The 8,038-nt window shown below is 43.5% G+C and overlaps 1 long non-coding RNA gene across 1 annotated transcript; it reads right to left on the reverse strand.

Moving 5' to 3' along the window:
* Positions 1 to 1,076: 1,076 nt before the first annotated feature.
* On the reverse strand, positions 1,077 to 8,038 carry LOC138427109 (uncharacterized). The gene is made up of 4 exons (XR_011251914.1): positions 7,858 to 8,038; positions 6,249 to 6,355; positions 4,391 to 4,524; positions 1,077 to 2,345 (listed from the first exon to the last, which is right to left on the reverse strand). It is a non-coding gene; the product is annotated as an uncharacterized lncRNA (long non-coding RNA).

Here is an 8,038-nt window from a genome sequence, read left to right on the forward strand (position 1 = left end):
CAAACGTTCTGTGATTCCACTCATATGAGATATCCAAACAAGTCAAATCTGTCAGAAATAGCAGAGAGTGATTCCGACCGATCGAAAAGAGTTCATGTTTCATGGACCTCAGTTTCCCTTGGAAAAACTGACTTCCCGTGATATCTCCAAAACCAATTAGACAAATAATTGGAAGCTATATCCAGTCAAATGAATGTAGACATAATGTTATATACAGTGTACACCAAACTCACTCAAACTTCTTAACAGACAAAAGGCAAAACTGTATCTATGGTACCTCAGCTTAGCTTAAAACTGTATCTACAGTACCTCACTTCTGCTTATAAAATTTAACAACAACACACTAAAGTCTATCCAAAAAAGGATATAAAACATATATAACATTAACTTTAAAGAATTAGACATTTAAACTGTGAAAAACCTTATTCACAAAACTTAAACACAAGCCACAGGAAAATATATTTATAAAATACATATCTGATAAAGGATTGTACTCCAAATATACCAAAAAATCTAGAACAATCTCATAAAAAATGTATACACCTAAACACCTGTCCTACAAAAATATAAAGATAGTAAATAAGCCTATCAAAAAGACTCAAAATCACATATCATTAGGAAATTACAAACTAAAATAACAGTGAGGTAGCACTGCACACCTATTAGATCCAGTAAACTCAAAAAAAAAAACGGGGGTAGGGCACAACTTCTCCGGTGGCTCAGTGGTAAAGAATCTGCCTGACAATGCAAGACACTCTAGTTTGATCCCTTACCCCAGAAGATCCCACATGCCACAGAGAAACATAGCTGGATTTTTCCACAGCTAAACAAAGCTCACCTGTGACCTGAATACTATATGGCTAGCACTTACTAAACAGCTTTGAAAACGTCCAGACAAAAAGTATCACATGATTATATACAACAGCTCTACTTGTAATAACTAAAAACTTTCAAATATCAGGATGTCTTCAGTAGATGACAGTGTAAACAAATGGGGATACATCCAAAGTGAAGGGGAGCAAATGCTACCACAAAATATACCACCTCAGCATGATAATTAGTGGGACCCAATTAACTTTTTTTTTTAGAGGACACATGATCATCTCTGAAACCCAAGTTCAAGACAGCTCTTCTGTGAGTCACATTTACCAGAGAAATCTCATTTCAAAGGAATCCTCTCTATATGCCAGATAGAAGGATGAGACACAGTCTTTTGAAACTCTTTTTTCTTTTCTATCGATAGGGAAAGCTAAGCCGTAAATCTGCACAACAACCATACCCTTCCTTTCCTTTGGTTGTATCTGTAAAATATTTGTTTCTTTTTTAATTTGGCTGCGCCAGGTCAACCTTCATTGAGGTAAGCCAGATATTTAGCTACAACATGCAAATTCTCCTTTGTGGCATGGGAGATCTAGCTCTTGGATCAGGGAATGAACCTGGGCCTCCTTCTTTGGGAGTGTCCAGTCTCAGCCACTGGACCACCAGAAAGTGCCTGTTTTGTTTTCAGATGAAGATGGAATCTAAGGTGATATCTTGGGCCATTTCAGTCACTGACTCAGTTTCCTGAGTTTCTCCAAAGCACGCACAAGGTGCACATTATTAAACTGGTTTGCAAAACAAGAAAAGGTTGTCTGCTACAACACTGTATGCTTACAAATATCTAAATGGTAAATGGCATATTATTTATTTTTAATTACTATGGGGGGGGGGGGAGAAAGAATGCAGGATTCATACATGTTACCACATGAATAAATATTAAAACCATCTTCAGTGAAAAAGAAATCCACATCGAAAAGGCCACCCAGAACCCTTATTCACCATGTCTGCTTTCAATCCATCAAGTTTGTCCAAATAACTGAAAATCTCAGTAACACTCTAAATAAAGAAAAAAGGATGAAGATGGAAACAAAAGATATATTCATACACTTGAACAATTGCTAAAAGTGGAAGTGGGGCAGTGGATTACATTATAATGTAGGTACCATATGATTTCCTGATTTTGGAGATTATGTGCTGGTTCTGCAGAAGGTACCCATTTTGGATAAAACACATAGAGTATTTTAGATGATGTGGCAAATGCTAGCACTTGTTCCCATTGCTAGGCATTTTCTGTACATTTTAAATGACTGGAAAGTATACTAGGTTTCAAAACAACCATGTCAATACCACAAAAGAAATTTAGCGCAGACAGGCAGGAAACTTTCTGATACAGGCCAAGACTTACCCAGATGAAGTTCAAGGGAAGCTGGGATGCTCACTGCCCGTGAAGGAGTCCACGTGGAATGAAGAAGTAGTGTGGGAAGTCTATTAGTAACCACCATGTCTTGGGTCCTCTGGATGACCTACTGCAGGAGAAACAGATCTTACAGATAAAATGTTCCACATCACTTCACAAAAAGTTGTTAGACTACATTCAGTAAAGCTGAATCATTTTGGATTAATTTACAATCATAAAATACTACCCTTTACAGTCCAAAAATCACTTGCATTTCTATACACTAATAACAATCAGGAAAAAAATATTAAGAAAATTCCACTTAAATAAAACATCTAGCAACAAACTTAATCAAGAACATAAAAAACCAGTAGTCAGAAAACTAGAAGGCACTGATAAAGAAACCAAAGAAAATACAAACACACAGAAAATTATTCCACGCTCATGCACTGGAACAATGAGGAATTAAAAGGTCCATTCCAACCAAAGTCATCAACAAATACACGGACTGCAATCACAAAATAATATTCAATGGCATTTTTCACAGAAATAGAAATATTCCTAATATTAGGCTGCTACTGTTGAACAGGACCTTAAACGGCCAAAAAGACTCTGAGAAAGAGGAACACAGCTGGAGGCATCTTCCTATCCCTCTTCAAACTACATCACGGAGCTGTAGTGACCACCACAGTGAGGAACTGGCAGGAACACAGACACATGGACTCCAGGAGAGAATAGAGAGCCCAGAAACGAACCCACCTGTACATGGTCAGTTCCTGAAAATCAAACCAGGAACGAGCGAAGAGGAAAGGACAGTCTTCTCAAGAAACAGTGACAGGAAAATGGCCACCTACACGGAAGAACATCAGTGTTCATCCTCTACATCATCTAACGCAAATCTAACTGAAAACCCACCGCTTTGCACACGGAGCTCTTTCCCCCTGAGTCCTCTGAGATGGACCTCCAGTCAGCCCTCAGCTGGACACAGGAAACGTCTACTCCATCCTCATTTTTCGCTCTTGCAGCGCCTCCCTGCTGGTGGGCACTGAGGCAACCCTGCTCCTCTCAGCCTGGATGCAGCCCTGTTATCCAGAAGCCTGAGCCCTGATGGTCCTGAGGAGACAAAGCTCCCGCCAGCTGCTCACGGAGCAGAGTCTAAAGGCAAAGCGTCCTGCGCCCGCGGGTCAGAGGGGCCTTTGGCGCCCCCTGCGGGCCACAAGAGAAGAGCGGGCAGCCCGGTGCTCACAGACCTCAGAGGGCTCACCCAGAAGCAGCTCTGCTGTGAGCACTCAGACTGGAAGCCCAAACTGAAATGGAGCAGAATAGCTCCATGACCCTCCGCAAAACATGGCTAAGGAACAATCAGAGCCTGCATGGAATGCAGCCATAAAAAGGAACACATTTGAGTTTGTTCTAATAAAGGGGAGGGAAGTCAGTCAAAGAGAGAAAAACATGGAATCTAGAAGGATGGTACTGACGAGTCTGTTCACAGAGCAGCAATGGAGGTGCAGACATAGAGAACAGACTTACAGACGAGGGTGGGGAACAAGAGGGAGAGGGTGAGATGAATGGAGAGAGCAGCATGGATGCAGGTACACCTACATTTGTAAATAGACAACCAATGGGAATTTGCTGTATGATTCAGGGAACTCAAACTGGGGCTCAGTAGTAACCTGGAGAGGTGGGAATGCGTGCGAGGTGGGAGGGAGATTCAAGAGCAAGAGGACATAGGTACACCTATGGTTAATTCATGTGGATGTATGACAAATCAAACCAGTATTGTAAAGCAATGATCAATCAACTAAAAGAAATAACTTTAAAAAAATATGAACATAAACACAAACTTTGCAACAAGGTAACTCCATTTAAAAAACTATAGAATTTTAGAAAACTGCAAAAGTTCTACATGACCGTTGGTCTGGTGATCAGGTCTAACATACACAAAACAAGCCAACTTACCAAATTATGAATATAAATTATTTAAAACATTGCCTTTTATCATTTCATACATTTACCCTGTGGAGGACCTTACTCGAGAGAACCAAAAACAAACTGTTAAATGAACCACGGACCACCCACCCTGGCCAGGCAACAGAGAAAAGAAAACACTTGCAGGAATCATCTTACAACAGGAGGTCCTGGGAAGGAACAAGGAACGAACAAGCTACCACCAACCAGAATTCTGGAGAGGTCAGGAGATGGGAGGCTCCAGTTCAGAGGTCCTACCAACCTCCCAGGATCCACTTCGCTGGAATCCATCTCAGCTGAGTGATGCGTGTGCCCCCAAGAAGGATCCCAATTCAGAATGCCTGGCAAGAGACAAACCAGAAATGAGCCCGATGACCATAAAACCTGAGACTGTGAGCCACGTGACAGAGTGGTTCTCTCCGTTTCCCTCACCCTCCTGCCCTCCACCCTGGCAGCCCTTCCCAATAAAGCCTCTCGCTTGGACAGCACTCCTCTCCTCAGACAACTCATTGCCCAGTGTCAGACAAGAACTCACTCTCAAGCCCTGAAAGGGATCCCCCTTCCTTCATCAAAAGCAATATCCAGGAGAAAATATCTTCAAAACGCTATCTTGCAGAGAAGGAAATCAGAGAAGGCAATGGCAGCCCACTCCAGTACCATTGCCTGGAGAATCCCACGGACAGAGGAGCCTGGTAGGCTGCAACCCCGGGGTCACTAAGAGACGGACACGACTTCACTGAGTGGCTTCACTTTCACTTTTCACTTTCATGCACTGGAGAAGGACATGGCAACCCACTCCAGTGTTCTTGCCTGGAGAATCCCAGGGACAGAGGAGCCTGGTAGGCTGCTGTCTATGGGGTCGCGCAGAGTCAGGCACGACTGAAGCGACGCAGCAGCAGCAGCAGCAGCAGCAGCAGCAGCAGCAGCAGCAGCAGCAGCAGAGAAGGAAATGGCACCACCTGCAGTACTCTGGTCTCAGAAATCCCAGGGACAGAGGAGCTTGGTGGGCTACAGTCCAAAAGCAGGGCATTTCTGATGGGAGGAAACAGTCCCAGGGAAGCTGAGCTGCTCACCAAAGGCCCCAGAGCTTTGGATAGCACACCAGAGCTGGGGCTGAGGATTCCCAGCTGCCATGCCTCTTGATCCTGGCCTCTTTCACTAGATACATGTGTGGAAAACTAGTCTAAAATATGCCCTGGTGGTTCCATAGTAAAGAATCCACCCCCCGGTGCTGGAGATGCATGTGCGATCCCTAGGATGGGAAGATCCCACATCCTATGGAGCCCGTGTGCCACAACAGCCGAGCGAGCCTGTGCTCTAGATCCTGGAAGCCACGATGCCGAGTTCACATGCTGCAGCCACTGAAGCCCGTGAGCCTGTGCCCCTCAACAAGAGGAGACACTGCAGTGAGAAGCCTGCAAACCACTAGTTATGGCCCATGCTCACCAAAACTAGAGAAAAGCCCACACACAAAGAGGCAACACAGCCAACAATCAATAAAACTGTTTTCCTAAAACAATGCATATCTGACAAAGAAACTGTATTCGAATTGTCCAAGAACACTAGAGCAAACAAGCCCATTCATAATTGGTAGCGACTGAAATAGACACCTGGCCACTGAGGGTATACTGATAGTAAACTATCATACAAAAACATACTCAAGATACTGGTGCAATGCATGCAGAGCCCCCTTTGAAAGACAATCTGACAGTTTTTTTTTCAGTAACCACGTGGGACAAGCACTGAATTCTGTGTATGACAAGCGGTGGAAGCCAGGTATCTTACCATTGGAATGCAAAGTTACAGATAAACAAAAGGAAACGTTACAATGTCCATGTCGTGGTGGATCAGGTTGGAGACATCACAAATTACCTTTAACTGAATATGTTCAAAGGTGAGCTGGAATACATGGATATATATATATATATATATATATATATATATATATATCCATGTATTGTCAGCTGAGCATATTGAGCTCCTACATGTATGTTTTAAATATCATTCTCTAATAAAAGGGAACAGGAAACATCTCCAATGGCCCGGTGGTAAAGAATCTGCCTACCGATGCAGGGAACACGGGTTCAATTCCTGTGTAGGAGATTCCACACGCCCAGGGGCAACGAAGCCCTTGAACAGCTCTTGAAGTTTGCATGCTCCAGAGCCCAAGTTCTGCAAACAGAGAAAGCACTGCAATGAGAAGCCATGGCACAGCAACTAGAGGGTAGCCTCTGCTCACTACAACTAGACAAACGAGCAATAAAGACCCAGCACAGTCAAAAATAATGTAATGTTTAAAAAAAGGACAGTTCTTTGAAGAAATGACTGAGACTAGGGGTGAGACTGTAAATATATGAGACAGGGTCATCTTAAATTATGAGAAATTAAAGAAACTAAAGACAACTATCAAGCTGTCCAAACTGATACAAATGAATGATGACACAGTGTTATCTGTATACACCAGCAAATAACAATCTGAAAAGGAATTTAAACAAACGATTCCCTTTCAGTCATGTCAACATTAATAAAAGACTTTGCTATGGACAGAATGAGGATAACAAGACTGGCACACTGGAAATGATACATGATTGCTGAAAAATACCCTAAAGACATGGACAGATATGCCATAGCGATGAAAAGGCTTCAGTTGGCAATACCATGGAATGCATCTTCAATCTGAAATGAAGATTCAATATGAATTTCAAAAGGCTGAAAGGTGGTTGCTAAACCACAAAAGATGCCAGCATTCTTGGACTCCAGAGGAGAATTCAATCCAGGGCAAGTGACGAAGCTTGATGGCTCAGAGGTTTTCTGTTAAAAAGTTTTATTAAAATATAAAAGAGATCGAGAGAGCTGCTGACGTAGACAGTAAAAGGGGGAAGAGTACCCCCTGCTAGTCTTTAGCCAGATGTTATAGAGCCACTAGCAGTCTGCTAATGAAAGAAAGACAATGTGTCAGAGAATGGCACCAGGCCCCTCACCCACAGCATGCATTGAGATAACATTGGCAGCAGATGAGTCATCCCAGGCCATAAAATGATGGACATGAATCTTGAAGAAAGGCAGATTTCCAAGCAAATATATAGTTTCATTCACATAGATTAAGAGAACAAGGTATGAGTAAAACATACTGGTTTGTCAAGTTTTTTCTGAGCCTTTAGGGGAAACTGACCTGAAGACAGAGCCTTGGGTAAATACATAGTACATTAGCATACCTTAAGACAAACATTTCCATAAGAAAAATGCATTGCTTAGTTCAAGGTTTGAGGAAAGTTAAATTCAGGTGGAGCCAGGAGTGGTCATGGCAACACAGAAATTTCTGAGAAACCTTTTAAATTTGTATCAAGATGGAGAAAAAAAAATGCAGCACTCTTTTGTCTCCTCCGGCCTCTTAAGAGAGAGAAAAAAACGTCTGACACTTGCAGTCTATTTTCTCTGTCTGGAGACCCCTGGCCTTCCTGCCTGTTATCCTCTCCAGGCCTGTAGGAAGCAATACACTAGGCTGCTTGGGAAAACCGCGCGGGTCTGAGCTTTATGCAAAGGGGTAAAGCAGTAAAACCCTTGGCCCCAAAGGCGAGGCTTTTCTGCGACCGCCATTTTAGTCGGCTCCGAGACTGCAAACAAAGAGGGCAGAATACATGGTTCCCTGCTCCGCCCAGTCCGAGTTCCCTTACCTGTGGCCCACAGCCCTGCGCTCTGCTCGCTGGATGCCAATCGACGGGGACCCAGGAGCCCACGAAACGAGCATTCCCAGCTGCAATGGCGAGCCCTGAGAGCCCTGGCCCCCGACGCGCCGCCATGTTCATCCCGCCCCAGACCCGCTCACGTGAGCCGCGCTCCTGACCAGCCGCCCAG

The sequence above is a fragment of the Ovis canadensis genome, chromosome 21 (genome assembly GCF_042477335.2).
Source record: "Ovis canadensis isolate MfBH-ARS-UI-01 breed Bighorn chromosome 21, ARS-UI_OviCan_v2, whole genome shotgun sequence".
In the NCBI taxonomy this organism is placed as follows: Eukaryota; Metazoa; Chordata; class Mammalia; order Artiodactyla; family Bovidae; genus Ovis; species Ovis canadensis.